Genomic DNA, 16054 nt, shown 5'->3' with positions numbered 1-16054 from the left:
AGTTATGAGGATCCACTTCCTGTTAAGAAATTATGTTTAAGAGAATTGGAAGGATGTCAAAGGGAGAAGAGGTGCCTGAAAAGATCACCCCCAATCTGTAGTAATGGGCCGCTCCCCAGTGTCTCACCACAGAGGTGGACTGAGGAGTGGGCCAAGGGGACTTGGATTGGATCCTGCTGTAGTCAGGTAAAGGATGAGGTGGGGCAAGGTTCCAGGCTGGTTCAAACCCTTTTAGTACAGCTTCCTGCCCTCCAGGGTCACTTGATGAGCCCCCAGGTCACTGCTGGGAAGAGGAGGAAGAACCCAACTGGCTGGAGAGGGGGCAAATAGGACTCCAGGACATTCTTTTCAGCTGGGAGTGATGGGGTGCCATGCCAGCTCCCCAGACTTTTCCTGCTTCACTTCCTGCGGCTTTCAGGACCATCACCGAGGTCAGCCAGCATCTTGCTTGGGAGCTGGAGATCAGATGCAACAATTGACAGTGTGTGGCTCACCCTCAGAAATGTTTTGTCTAGCCCTCCTATATTTCCTCTGGAGGAAATAAAACTTTTCCCATTCTGGAGAAGAGGAAACTGAGGCTCAGAGAGCGGAAGGCACACAGCTGGAGAAAGGCAGAGCTGGATGGACAAACTCACCCCTCTAGTCTCTCCTGCTGTGGCCCCATTCCCCAATGGTCTTTCAGCCTTCCAGCCGGCTTGGAGTCTTGCTAGGCCCCACCTCTAGACAATCACCACATCCTGTAGATCCTGCCTCTCTACAGACCCAGCCTCTGCCCCCTTCCCCTTTACTTATGAGTCACTCTCCATCCGGGGCTCCTGGCCCGGCTGTGCCATTGGCTGCCTCTCTGATATCCCCACCTCCAGTCTCTTGTTCATATCAGCAGCCAGAGGGTTCTTCTACAGCATGATTCTGACCACGTCACCACCCTTAACTTCTGTCAATGATATCCCCTTGCCCTCTGAATAAAGTTCACGTTCCTAAGCAAGTCACCAGAGTCTACGAGTTGTTATTACCAGAGCGGATGCCACCGTCCTGAGCGCAGCTGTGCACTTCAGCCAGTCAGAAAGCTAGCCTACCTCTTCTGAACTGACTCTGTCCTGGGCTTTCTTGCTTGTTCCCACCACCTAGACCACCCACCACAATTTTTCCCCACTTTGATCTCTCTTACTCAACTCTGCCAACTGACACTTGGACCACCCTTTAAGCATAGCTCCATGCAGGGTCCTTTGCCAGAACGAGGTGAACCTGTGGCCTTGGTCGACAGGTGAGCAGCCACACCCTCTGTCTGTGCTCAACACTGTGCCTTACATATCGGCGAGGTTCTGCTAACACGTGGTGGGACTGCCTTCCTCTCAGCCTCCATCTCCTCCCTCCCAGGTCTGGATCAGCCCCTTGTCCTGGCCTGCATCCCTTCCAGCCACTGGTGGTAGCTTCAGGTCTGGTTCTTGGTTTAGTTCCAACTCTAATTCTAGCCCAGACCTGCCTCAAACTATGCTCAAACTGTAGTTCTTGGCCTGCTGCCAGCTTTGACTCAACATCCCAGTCTATTAAGAGCTTAACTCAGCCAAGTGTCTCCCCACTCTCCTGATCCCCAATTTTACTTCCCTTAGGAGAAGGTTCTTGCCTCGGTATTCCTAGTCAGAGAGAGTGGAAAGTGAGAAGCCTAAAAACAGAGCTCCCACAGCCTGCAATCATTACCCTAGCCTCGGACCAGCTAGCTGCAGCATCCTAGCCCTCAGGACACTGTGGGAACCAACAGCCCCCAGTTCAATGCAATAAACTACCATTGTCAGGCTTGGTGGTGCCTTTAATCCCAGCACTAAAGAGACAGATGCAGGTGGGTCTCTGTGAGTTCGAGGCCAGCCTGGTCTACATAGTGGGTTCCAAGGCCAACCAGGCTACTTAGTGAGACCCATAGTGAGATTCATTACCATTTACTGGCTGTGAGATGTAAGCCTCTCCTTGGGCTCCATGTCTGAGAGAATACAGAGGAGCAGGGGGTGTATTTCTATGGCCTCATACAGACAAGGCCCTGGGTTCTATCCTTGATACCTTAAGAGAATAAGATGAAAAGACATCTGGTGCAAGAATGACAGGAAGCAAAGCTGTGGACCATGAGGACTATGAGACCTTTTGCCCTTTCCTCGGGTCCCCAGGGTCAACTGCTATTGCACAAGGCTTTCTACCCCCATGGCATTGGTGGGCCTGGCACAGGTTGGCTTCCAGGCTCTTGGCTGACACTGTTGTCTCCAGGGTATCTTGTGTAGTAGATACAGAGCCCAGGCAGCATGCTGGAGCTCCTGCCAGAACTCCATGTCCCTGACGTCAGGAACACACAATGGTTCATAGGGTAGTAGGGCAAAGGCCAGTATTCCTTCTTTCCTATGGGCCATGTAGATGTATTTGGGTTAGAGTAATGTCATCTCTTCTCCAACTTCCTCTTTGAGTCTCTGTCTCCTTACAGGGCAAAAGGCAAGGATTCCTACAGATATAAGAACTTGGCACCAGGAATGGTGGCACATGCATTGAATCCCAGCACTCCGGAGGATCTCTGTGAGTTTCAAGGCCAGCATGGTCTACATAGCGAGTTCTAGGACAGCCAGGGCTCCATGTTACACAAAAAGACCCCGTCTTGGCCGGGCGGTGGTGGCACACGCCTATAATCCCAGCACTCGGGAGGCAGAGGCAGGCAGATCTCTGTGAGTTAGCGGCCAGCCTGGTCTACAGAGCTAGTCCAGGACAGGATCCAAAGCTACAGAGAAACCCTATCTCGGAAAACCAAAAAAAAAAAAAAAAAAAAAAAGACCCTGCTTCAAAAACAAAACAAAACAACCAAAAGAAAACTTCAGGGTGTACCATGTAGCACAGGTCAATTGAAGAAATAAGGCACTCCAGGATGAAATTTTAAGGCCCACATGGCAGCAGGAAGGTCCAGCCTCTTCTGATAAACCCTGAACAGCTGTACAAAGGCATATTGATTGTTACACAAAGTCTTTCCTCACACCAGGGTCCCTAACCCTAATTTACATGTCTTACTGAGGAGAGCCTCACATGCCTCCATGACTCTAGTCCTTCATTATGTCTCTTGTGCAGTACACAATAATGCAAGAGCCTCAGGTGTGTGGGGCATCTTGTGACCAAAGTCATGGGATGTCTGCAAAGCCCCTTCAGCAAAACAGGCACTGTTTTCTACAAGGATTCTTCTTTAAGGTCAAAGTATTTCTAAAAAAAAAAAAACAAAAAACAGCTGTTCATTCTAATACCTACCCCATACAGTGATTCGGCTAAATTCCTACAACAGAAAAATGTCAGGCGGTGATGGCACAAGCTTTTCATACCAGCACTCAGGAAGCAGAAGCAGGTGGATCTCTGTGAGTCTGAGGCCAACCTGGTCCACAGAGCAAGTTCCAGACAGCCAGGACTACACAAAGAAACCCTGTCTTGGGAAAGCAAACAAGCAAAGAAAGAGCTTGGGGACCTTGCTTGGAAAACATAGGAACCAACAACACTGATGGAGACCCGGATATGATGTAGCTATAGGTGCATGTGTGCTATGCATACATATAGCATTATATATATATATATATATATATATATATATATATATATATATATATATATATATATGGTATGGATATATTAGAATATTGAGTAGTGTGTCTATATCTGCAATGTGTGTGCCAGGGAGTTGGGGTATATAGGGTCTATATGTGATATGTGTAGTGGGAGGGCTCTGCCTATATGTCACATGTGTGTGGCATATGAGACCTGTGTGGGAGAATACGTAAGTATCTGGAGACAGATAAGGACCTGGGTGTCCACGTGCATTCAGTCTATATGTATGTATGTTTGTTATGGAAGGGGGTCCAGGGAACATTGAGTTGTGGAGCTCTGTCAGGCAGTGAGCAGGTGTTGGAATATTTGGGATTTCCAGCTGAAAACTCTCTGAGGTGACCTGGGCCAAAGTCATTGTCCTCTTGCTATGGGAACAAAGGACAGTAGAGACAGAGCTTTGGGACCTGACTTCATTTCTAAATAGCCAGATAGCTGCCCTGCCCCCCCCCCCATGTGTGTAGCCACATCAGAGAAATAAACACAACCTTTGGAAGGCTTGTGATATGTCTGGGAGGAGGCCCCAACAGGCAGTTTGTGTGGCCTCAGCACCCCACAAATTGCCCTGCCATTGACCGGCAGCTGAGATGCCAGGGCCAATGGCCATCCTGCCAATGACCAGTCCTGGGTTCTTCGTTCAGTGTCTGTGGCCAGCTTCAGGCTTTCCAGAGCTTCCTTGCCCAGGGCACTTGATCTAATTGCAAATCGACATCTCTTGGAACGCAAACCCGTGCCAGGGAAGTCTAGGGACACTTTCAGAGCCAAAATGTACATGGGCTAGTTTCTGCAGGAATCTACTTTTAACTGGGGTGTCCCCTTCTCCTCCACCCCAAAGTGTGCCTCTTCCCTCTGCAGAGGCTGTTCTTTCCCTCTCAAGATGACTGAAATGTGTGATTTTGGGGGCTGGGGAGATAGTTCAGTGGTTAGAGTGCTTGCTCAAATTGAGGGCCTCACCCACAAATCCCAGCAATCCATATAAAAAGCTGGAGTGGCCACATGAGCTCCCATCACCCCAGCACTGTTGGGGACAGGGGTCACTGGGATTTTCTGAATGCCAGCCTAGCTCCAAGATAAGAGAAAGATTCTATCCAAAGGGAATAAGTCAGAGAATACAAGAGTGGGACCATCCTAGTGAGTACAGGCCCCATTTCCCAAGAACCTGCACTTCCAAAAGTGCTCTCTGTGGCTGGGGTTGTGGCTTGCTTGGTAGAGTGATTATCTAGCGTGCAAAGAGCACTAGGTTTGATCCGCATCAAAGCACAAACTGGGTATTGCGGTACATTCCTGTAATCTCAACACTCAGGAGATAGAAGCAGGCAGATCAACAGTTCAAGATCATCCTCAGCTGCAGATCTAATTCAAGGCTAGCCTGGGATGCTTGAGGCTGTCTCAAAGAAAACAAAATACCTAAATGCCCTGGGTAGCCCAAACACCCTTTTCTGCCTCATTAACTTGGACTCATATCTCAATTTCAAGATACATGTCAACTCTTAAACTGCAACTACTTCCTGTCCCTTGATATCCATTACTGGGCTTGTCACTGGGGCTTCTTCTTCTTCTTCTTCTTTTTTTTTTTTTTGCTACCCCCATGGTTGGCATGGAGTAAAAAAAATCTTTATTTTCCAGAGTTCCTTGAAGTTAGGTGTGGCTGTGTGACTAAGTGCTGGCCAGCAGCTTAGGCAGAAGTAATTTGTGCCACTTTGGGGAACTGATGTAAAGGGGGAATGAGCTGTTTTTCACTCCAGCTTCCTTTAGGCTGGCTAGAATCTGACTGAGTATATTGATTGGGCCATGAAGTATCATCGTTCAGGATGGCAGGGGTTGGAAGAGAAGTATAATGAAAAGCACGAGGACTTTTATGACCTTGGATCTATTGCACTAGCTTTGGACTAATTATTTCCAGACTCATAACTAGTTGAAGAGTGTGTGTGTGTGTGTGTGTGTGTGTGTGTGTGTGTGTGTAAATACGAGTGCGCTTTAGGGGGTTGGTACTCTCTTTCTTCCATGTGGTTTCTGGGTATCAAATTCATGTTGTCAGTTAGGCTTTTTGGCAAGCACCTTTACTCACTGAGCCAGCTCACTGGCCCAGGTTTGAGCTTTTCTGTCGCCTATAGCCAAATCTAAGTCATACGAGCCCCTTAGGTAAGCAGATTTTCTTGGTTTCCCCAGCTTTCTCTGCAGACACACTGTATTCTAATTGCTTGATGTATCTGTTTATTAGTTCATGAGCTCACAAGGTTGGAGTCCATGTCATCTTCTAGACACGTGGCCCAACAAGGGATGTGCTAATTATATGAATAAAAGCATAAAATACACATTTAAGCACCTGGATATAAACAGATTCCAGTGGCAGAGGATGGCATAGACAAGAGGGTTAAGAGAAGAGGGCCCCTGAACACTATCATTGAAGGACACCTGGAGGCAGAAAAGCCCTTGAATAAGGCTGGATGTGGGGAGCCAGTGAGTGAGCAAGGACCAGGTAAAAGCCTACAGGGTATGTATGATACCATCATCTCTACTACCAGTTCACAGTGGCCTGGAGCTGAGAAAGGAGTCATTTGGAACTGACCCAAGATGGCGGAAGAAGAGGCTGGTAGGTGTGTCAGCATCCTGGGATAAAGAATCAGGATAAAAATCCTGAAGACAGGCTAGGGGTGGCTGCCCATGCCTTTGGAAGCAGCACTTGGGAGGCAGAGGCAGGTGGATCTCTGTGAGTTTGAGGCCAGCCTGATCTACAAAGTGAGTTCCAGGACAACAGGGCTGTTATATAGAGAAACCCTGTCTTGAAGAAACAGAGGGATAGAGGGTTGGCAAATCCTGAATGGCTTAGGAAGCAGGTGATGTGGGAAGGAATTCACACATGAGTAAACTGAGAACTAGACAGGTTTTTTTTCCAAGCATAATGAGGTCTCACCCTACCTACGATTCAAAATAAACTTACCAAATAGTTGTTGGGCTTTTTGTTTTTGTTTGGTTGGTTGATTTATTTTGTCCTCTGCAGGACTCTGGCCTCTCTCAGATTTCTCTTGGAGAGCTCCAAGAATCCCAGGGGCATTTCCCAGATACTTGGGCTCCCACAATTCCCTCCCTGCTTTCTCTCTCTACTGAAACTCCCAGTGGAGATGAGCCTGGTCAATGCCAATACTCCCTGGGGGACATTTATGTTGGGAAACCTCAAGGAGACCTAAGAAGATAGCTGGTGTATCTCTGGTCTGCACAGAAGCTACTGTCCAAAGTCAAGGGCTTGGCGTTAAGGGAAAAGCTTAGGACTCTAGAGTCGGGGGGCCCTGGATGTGCATCTTGACTCTGTAGTTCAGTAGCTCTGTGACCAACAAGTTGCTTAACTTCTCTGAGTCTCAGTTTCCCTATCTGTAGAGATAAGATAATAAAGAGTCTACCTCATGGGGTTGCTATGAGTTAATATGAGAAAATGCATGTGAATCCCTTAGCTCAGTGCTGGGCGTAGAATGAGTGGTTAACAAATGCTGCCGATTATGACTTCTGTTATCATAGTTCTTACATTCATGAGTGGTTAACAAGTGCTGCCAATTATGATTTCTACTACTAGAGTTCTTGCATTCATTAACTCTTTTAGCAAGTGAGCGCTAGGCATCCTCTCCTGGCATGTGCTCGGTGCATCAGCCGAAATGTTATTTTGAAGACTTCCTGGTATTGTAAACATCCCTTCGGTCCTCTTCTGTGACATTGTACGAGTAGTTTGGTTTGCTCTGACAGCCCTTTCCTCCTCAACTACCTGGAGAACTTGCCCTCGGAACTTCAACTAATGTTTGGTCTCCTCAAGGCAATTCGTTGGACTCCCCTGGCTGAGTCAGATGGCTGCTTTGGGTTCATTCCCACATGCTGAAGGGCATCTCATTGCAAGCTCTTTGTGGGGGGGGGGGAGACCAGGCATATGGACCCCCAGGACTGTGCACCATAGCAATTTTATCCATATCACTGCTGTTTCCCTCTGTCGTCATTTTTATTACTCTTATTTTAGTGATTTATTGACGAGTTTGCCCTCCCTCAGACTCTGGATGGAGGGATTCTGTCTGACACATGGCTCAGCAAATGCTGTCTGAAGTGAAGGCATCCTCAACTAGCTACTGCATGGCGGAGCTCCTATACTAGATGGGAAGAGAGAATGACCAACATGAGACACATCAGGAACTAAATGCAAACTCTGGGCCTGTAATCCCAGCTACTGCAAAGGTAGAAACAGAAGGGCTGAAAGTTCAAGGCCTGCTGGGCTACAGGAGCAAGTTCAAAGACAGCCTGGGCTAAGACAGTCTCAAAAATAAAAATAAAGGGTGGGTGGGCGGGGAGCTGGCTCAGTAGATAAAGTGCTTGCTGCACAAGGGTGAGGACCTGAGTTTCAATAACCAGCATGCGTGTAAAGTCAGGCATCATAGGCCAAGTCTGGAGCTGAATACTCCTATGACAAGATGGAAAGCAGAGCTGAAGAATCCTCTGAAGCTCAGGAGACCACACTTGGTTATGCAGCTGTGAACAACAAATGACACTCTGCTAACAAGGTGGACGACACATGTGTGTCCCTCTAAATGCACACACACACACACACACGCACACGCACACGCACACGCACACGCACACGCACACGCACCCCACACGTTAAAAAGAGCAGAGAAGGGTGAGATGGCTCAGTGGGTAAAGGCACTAGCTGCCAAGCCTGTCTACCTGTGTTCAGTTCCTGAACCCCACACTGAGACACCAACTCCCACAAGTTGTCCTCTGACCTCTACTTGCATGCAGCAGCATGTGCACCCTCCAGGCAATAAATAAATAAATGTAATTTAAAGAGAGGGGGCTCTGGGATAGAACTCAGTGGTAGAGTTCCTGTCCTAGCGTGTGTGAAGCCTTGGTTCAATCCCCAATACTAAAACGAAGAAAGAAAGAAAAGAAGGAAGGAGAAAAATCCAAACGAGAGCACACCCTTGAGGCTTTTCAAGGACGGATAAACAAGGCTGGACCATGGGACCCAGTGGGGACCAGAGCAGAGGCCAAAGGAAGAGAGATGTGCTTAGACAACCAAAGGCCCACACTTCTGGATTACTGTGCACAGGGGTGGGAAGAATTCCAGCCCTAACCCATGATTTTCACCTGGTCTGCGGTAAAGACGTGATCATTTCAAAGCTCTTATAGGAAGGTTATGCACCTCAAAGGAACCATTATGGGTTCACGCTTTCTGCCAGGTCTCTTGCTATTGCATGGTGGGCAGCGGCACAGACAGGACACATGCAGAGGTTTTGTTGTTGCTGTGGAAATACTTTGAGCCTTAGCATCACCGTAGGCAGGTGCCAGATTATAAAGCCTTTCAGAAAGCACCTCTTCTTCAGTATGGATTTAGGTTGTGCTACTGCACAGAAAAACCACTTTCGAAGTGTCTGCTTGATCCACATTTAGCCACCTCACTGCCATCCCCACTTGTTCTCAAAGGCCAAGTCTGAACAATAAGGAGCAGGCATAGCTTGTCGCTTCTCACGGGCAGAAAGATTTTAAGGGGACAAAACTCTGAAGTTCAAAACTGCCCCACCTGCCCCACGCTGAAACCCGTTTTCTACATTCCTCCATCCTGCCGTGATATGATTCCGGACCCCATAACAGACTTTGGGAGTTTCCTACCATTTCTTTTCTGATTGAGTTTGCCCTGTGTGTCTTGGGGAGTGTGGTTTTCTGTATAGAGCCTACTGGAGATTTTGCTGGTGGAGAACTGGAAGGTGGGATTGTAAGGAGGATCTGGGACAGGGGATCAAGTTAGGAACTGAATGTACCCCTAAAACAGCTGTGAAAAAACTGACCAGGTGATGCTGTTGTAACCCCCTTAGGGAGGGATGACATGTTCAATTTGTTTGTTTTGAGACAGGGGTTCTCTACAAAGCCCTAGCTGTCCTGGAACTCACTCTGTAGACCAGAGTCACCTTAAACTCACAGAGATCCGCCGGCCTCTGCCTCTCAAGTGCTGGGATTAAAGGTGTGCGCCACCACACCCAGCTGACATGTACAGTTTGAGATTTCTTATTAATAGATGCATTTCCCTGCAGCCATTCCTGTCACCTCAGTGAAGTTGGTTGCCTTGAGTTCCTGTGCTCGGGGGTAAGTGAAAGTGTAGGGTAAGCAAAGAGATCAGCTTTTCCACTCCTTGCTAGCTTCTCTGGAAGTCACTGTGAAGGAAGAGAGTCCACAGGACCAGTGGGGGCAATCTCACTGGGCAGGAGGCTTTGGAGCATCTTAAGGAGGAAGGGGGCAGCTAAGGGAGCAAATATGGAGTGGGGCTAGGAATAGTACAATGCTTGCTGAGTAAGCCTGGGCCTTGAGTTCGAAACCCAGAACCTACACAAAGCCAGGCACTGTGACTTGTGTCTCTCATCCTGATGGGATGGCAGGCAGAGACAAGAAAGTGCCCTGAAGGTCCCACGCCAGTTGGCCTGACTCACAGAGACCCTGTCTCAAATGAGGTGACAAAGTTGTCCTCCATGAGTGTGCATAAGCCCAACTGTATGTGTGCATGCACATCAACACACACACACACACACACACACACACACACACACACACACACACACGAGAGAGAGACAGAGACAGAGACAGAGAGGCAGGGAGAGACAGAGACAGAGAGAGACAGAGACAGAGAAAGTCTGTTATGAGGGAGAAGTGATCCAGGCAAGAGTATGCCTCTTGTAAACCCCCCCACTCCCACCCTCACCCCCCACACCCACACCCGCCCTCACCCCCCACACCCACACCCACCCTCACCCCCCCCACCCCACACCCCACCTCTGCTTGTGGCTAGGGGCTAGAACAGGGCAGTCTCTGGGAATGAGGATGAGGATGGATACTCCTCAAACTCAGATTCGAGCCTTGCATTCTGCCTCTCTCTCATGCTGATCCCCAAGAAGCCAGGCTGTGGGCTAGATCAGTGCTTCCTCAATGTTCTCTGCTTAGCAGAAAGGTCTTAGTAATAGGCAGGATGGCCTCTGGTCACCCGAGGACACTCCATATGCCACTTGCCCTATCCTTCACCTTCTACTTCCTCCTGGCAACTCAACCAACCTACTAGTACCTTCTCTTGGCCCACTGTCCCAGGAGGCGCAATGTTGAGCTTCTGAGAGGAAGAATGGGGTAAAAGGCCTTACTCCCTTCAGGAACATTCCACTGTAACCAGCATAAGCTGCACGTCAGAGACCACAGTTGACTACCTCAGTCTAGAACCCCAACCAGCCCCTAAGTTCATCTAGGGATGAGATCCAGAACCCAGATATCAAAACCATCCCAGTGCTAATATATAATCCAGAGCCCAGAACCCAGAGCCCAAGCCAGTCCAACCCTAGTGCAAAGTCTCAAGCCCAGAACCCAGGTTACAGAACTCAGAGAACAACCTGGGCCAGGCCCGAAGTCCAGCCGGAGCCAAAGACTAAGGCTCAGAACTTAGGTTCAATCCCAGGACTTAACCCAGCTCATAGACTCAAAGCCAAGTGCACAGAAGGCCCACTGTTCTGGTACTAGAACCCAGATCAAAGCAAAATGAGAGCAGAGCAGTTGAGTCCAACTCAGAACCCACCCAAAAGCCTAGAACCTAGGTCAGGTGCCTAGACCCTAGGTCAGGCGAGGCCCCATCTTTTTTGTTGTTTGTTTTTTGAGACAGGGTTTCTCTGTGTGTGTAGTTCTGGCTGTCCTGGAACTTGGCTCTATAGACCAGGCTGACCTCAAACTCAGAGATCTGTCTGCCTCTGCCTCCTGATCAAAGGCATGCACCACCACCGCCAGGCTTGCCAGGCCCCATGCTAACTCCAGATTTAAGAATCCAACTTTAAGCCAGGTGTGGTGGTGCAGCCTTTAATCCTAGCACTCGGCAGGAGGATCTCTGTGAGTTCAAGGCCAGCCTGGTCTACAGAGCAAGTTCCCGGACAGCCAGGGCTACACAGAGAAAACCTGTCTTAAAAAACAAGAAAGGCTAACTTGAGCAGAATTCATACCTAGCACTCTACACCCAGTCCAGAGGATACGGGCTCCCCGACACTCCTCCTAACATCAGCCAAAGGAGTCCAAGGATAGGACCCAAGGAGGGGGTTTCAGATGCCAACCTAACCCCTGGCGAGAGCTCCTGGAGGAGGTGCAGAAGGGCAGGTGGGTGTTCTCTAGTCTGGATGATCACTGTGAGGATTTGGAGACCGGACAAAGCAAGAGGCTTCCTCTGCGAGGGCTGCTCCTCAGAAGCCGGCTAGGGCAGGAAGCTGCAGCTGCTGCCCCTCTCTGACTTTGGGCCCTTCTCTTCTCTGGCCTCAGCACTCACAGGAAATGAGGAGATGCTTACTGAGACTGACTACCACAGAAGACCCTTCTTCCAGGTTTTCCCTTGGGGAGGGTCTGGAGGTTTTCAGACAGAGACTCTATTGCCCAGTCTAGTCTTGAAGTTGATGTGTAGCCAAGGAGGGCCTTGAACTCCCGATCCTCCTGCCTCTGGCTTTCTAGTGCTGAAAATACAGGGGTGTGCCACCATGCCCCACTTAACTTATCCTTACTCATCAACGTTTATTGAATGTTTAAAATTGGTTGCTTCAAATGGGAATAAAATAGTTTTGGTTTTTTGTTTTGTTTTGTTTTTGGTCAAGGTCTCCTGTAGCCCAGATGAGCCTCAAGCTTGCCATGTATCTGAGGATGGCCTTGAACTTGTGTTGCTCCCTACCTCTACCTCCCAAATGTTGTGATTACTGGCATATACCACCGTGGCCAGACTGTGCTGCACTGAGGACTGAACTCAGCATTGTGTGTGTGTGTGTGTGTGTGTGTGTGTGTGTGTGTGTGTGTGTGCCCTTGTATGTATGTGTGTAGTTGCATGTGCATGTGGACATACATGTGGAGACCAGAGAGCAATGCTAGGTGTCTTCCTCAGCCATTCTCCACCTTTTTATTATATGTGTGTGTGTGTGTGTGTGTGTGTGTGTGTGTGTGTGTGTAAGTCAATGTACAACTAGCAGGAGTCAGTTCTCTCCTACCAGCTGGATCCCAGGGATTGAACTCAGGTCATCAGGCTTGTCTGCAAGTGTCTTTCCTCATTGAATCATCTCACTGACCCTCCACTTTATTTTGAGACCTGTCTCTCATCAACTTTGGAGCTCACAATTGGGCTAGACCCACTGGCCTCCTTTCTTAGCACTGAGATTAAAGAAGCATGCCCAGCTTGGGATCTGAATTCAGATTCATATGGGTGTGCTGTGAGCTCTTTAACAATTGAGCTATATCCCCAATCCAATTTTTGTTTGGTTGGTTGTTTTCGTTTTTTGTGGCAGGGTTTCATTATACTGGCCTGAAACACACTAGATAAACCAGGTTGGATCACAGAGATTCTCCTGTTTCTTCTTCCCAAGCCCTGGGATTAAATGTGTGTGCCACCACTGCTCGACTCAGATTTTTTTTAAAATCCTCTGATTATTATTAAGAATTGAGTTCGGCGTGGTGGTGGCACATGCCTTTAGTCCCAGCACTTGGGAGGCAAAGGCAGATGGATCTCTGTGGGTTGGAGGTCAGCCTGGTCTACAGGGCGAGTTCCCAGACTATACAGGGCAACCCTGTTTCAAAAGGGCAAAAAGGAAAATTGAATTGGAGGGATTGAAGTGCTGCTGCTGTCGTTTGAGAGGATAGGATGAGAATCTGAGGATGCTTAGCAAGTGTCCTCTTTACCAAGCACACCACTAAAGCTCAGCAGATCCCATCACCCAGCTCAGGTTCTGAACCTCCCTCTGTAGCTCCGATCACTTCACTCTTGTGCTCCTCCCAGGGCTCCACTCTGCCTGTCGCACGATGCAAAGCTCCCACCACTGACCTTCACAGACCACGCATTTCCATAGCAACCAGTGCAAACTGCTGACTTCTCTTTGACCTTGTCACACCTGTGTCCCAGGCCTTCGCTTTGTCTCACATCCTACTTCCTCACCTCATCCTACAGCACTGAGCTCGGTCATTACCTCCTCATGAAGCCTTTCAAGACTTACATCCCTCAAACAGAGGTGTTCTCAATTCTGGGCACTCAGACGGAGTTTGACAGGCCTTGGTCATATCATGTGGTCATATTCTGCCTATATTTCCCTCCACAACTAGGTGTGATCTCTTCAAAACACAAGATGTGTCATACCTTGTTCATCTCTGTGCTGGTCTGAAGGAGGCTTAGATGACTGCATCCATAAGGCCACCCTAATTCCTTTACGTATCCTTTTGTGCTCTCCATCTCCCTCTCTTCCCACCTCTACCCACAGCTACATTTCAAAACATGATAAGAAATTTGTTTTCCCAGTGCCTCTTGGTCAAAAGCATACATCGTGGCAACCAGGAGCAGGTGAAGAGAAGAAGCTATCATGTGTTGTGACCTGTAAACTTTGTTTTGAAAACAGACGCTGTCTCGTTAGATCCTCAGGATAGCACCATGAAGCCTAAGCACAGATCCCATCAGATACAGGAGGCACAGAGAAGTTGTGACCTGCCCCAAATCACATATGTAACCAGAGACAGAACCCTGACAAACCTAGCTAGGTCCCAGCTTTGCTGTTATCTCTCCTTGCCTTTAATCAATATAAATGAGACCAAACATTATCATAAGGTCCTGGCGTGCCTCAGTGGAGATGGCAAGCAGCTATCTGTTCAGATGGACGAAAAGGAAGCCCAAAAGAGGAGATAAGACTCCAAGGACAGGGAAGCTCTGTTCCTTCCTATCCAATTAACCTGAGTCTAGGCTCTTCCAACTATTAATGTGTCAAGGCCATTGGACTAGGGCAAGGCCTCCTTGCAGAAACATGGTGTGAGCATGGGGAGGGCATGGTGCTAGCTAGTCAGGTAAGGAGAGGTGTGGCTCAGGCACTCATCCTCACTCTCTGACACTCTTTGCCTGGGCTCTTGCTCAAAGAGCTCTTCACTTGATCTCAGGAGCCCCGAGGGCACCTAGTAGCTTGGCATAAACCACTGCAGCTTCCCTACCCAGCACTGGATGGTCTTAGCATGGCCTTGTGAGCCTAGGATGACAAGCTTTGCCCACTTCTGCCATTTCATCTTTACATCTCCTCAGCAGTAGGAGTAGGGCTCTCTTTTGTCTGGAGACAGGGACCTTGAACTTGTGAGAGTGCAGAATAAGAAGACCCTGAGGCACTAGTTGGAAGCAGGGGCACCGGTTGTCCCACGGAATCTCTGTGGACTCTCTATGTTCCTCAGGTCCCGGAGAACAGGGGGTTGGAATCACCTATCACCAGCTCAGGAAGCTTTTCTGTGGAGTGGTCCATGGCCTCATGAGATCAGATGGAACGGTCTTAAGGCCTCTCCTGATCCATAATTACCTAACCAATATTCCAGGAACTAGCAGCCTCAAGTGGCTTCAAGGGCCCTCCAGACACTTCTTCTCCAAGGAGCCTCTTTTGGGACCCTCAAAGTTCCCTCCTCCTCATTTTCTGCCCCACCTCCTCTTCATGGGACAAACAAAGGGACAAGATCAGAAACAGGCTGAGACATCCCTACCTCAGCAGCTACTCCAGGAAGCCTTTGCTCCAGGCCCTGCCTGTTCCCTACAGCACCCCCACCCAGGATGTAAATTTGCCAGTGAGTTGTTGAACCAAGTATGGGCTTGACCCTCTTCTCCAGAAGTCAGGGTCATAGGACTGACAGGTTGGGACTGCAGTCAATCTTACCACTAAGTGACAGATTGCAAATGCTCCACCTGGCAGCAATAGTATTCAGCAACCCTTCCCCTCAACAATAACATGCAAGTACCAGCTTCCAAGTCGTTCTCTGGTTACTTGCCCTGGCAGCATCCCAGTGGGCCAGAAATACCATCTTGAGTCATTAGATGTAATCTAGCCCCCAACCATTTACAACAAACCTTTTTTTTTCTGCTTGTTGAGACAAGGTCTTTCTATAGCCCTGGCTGTGCTGGAACTCTCTATGTAGACCAAGCTGGTTTCAGACTCACCGAGATCTGTCTGCTTCTGTCTCCTGAGTGCTGGGATTAAAGATGTACAGCTAGTTACAAGTAGATTTTATCTCTTTGACAAAAAGAACCTTACTTGGTGAGGTTTTGCCCGGTGTAGAAAGTATGATACAAACAACAGCAACAATGAAGTATACTTTATACACTGCTTACCGCCGTGGTCCTCAACCTTCCTAACGCTGCGACCCTTTGATACAGGTCCTCATGGTGTGGGGACCCCAACCAGAAAACCATGATTATTGTTATTATTATTTGTTGGTTTATTTCGAGACAGGGTTTCTCTGTGTAGCTTTGCACCTTTCCTGGGTCTCGCTCTGTAGACCAGGCTAGACTCGAAGTCACATAGATCCACCTGCCTCTGCCTTCCGAGTGCTGGGATTAAAGGCGTGCGCCACTGCCGCTCGGCTAAAACTATTTTTGTTGCTACTTCAAAACTGTAATTTTGCTACTGTTATA

This window comes from Onychomys torridus, chromosome 2, assembly GCF_903995425.1.
Source record: "Onychomys torridus chromosome 2, mOncTor1.1, whole genome shotgun sequence".
In the NCBI taxonomy this organism is placed as follows: Eukaryota; Metazoa; Chordata; class Mammalia; order Rodentia; family Cricetidae; genus Onychomys; species Onychomys torridus.
This window is presented reverse-complemented; position numbering follows the sequence as displayed.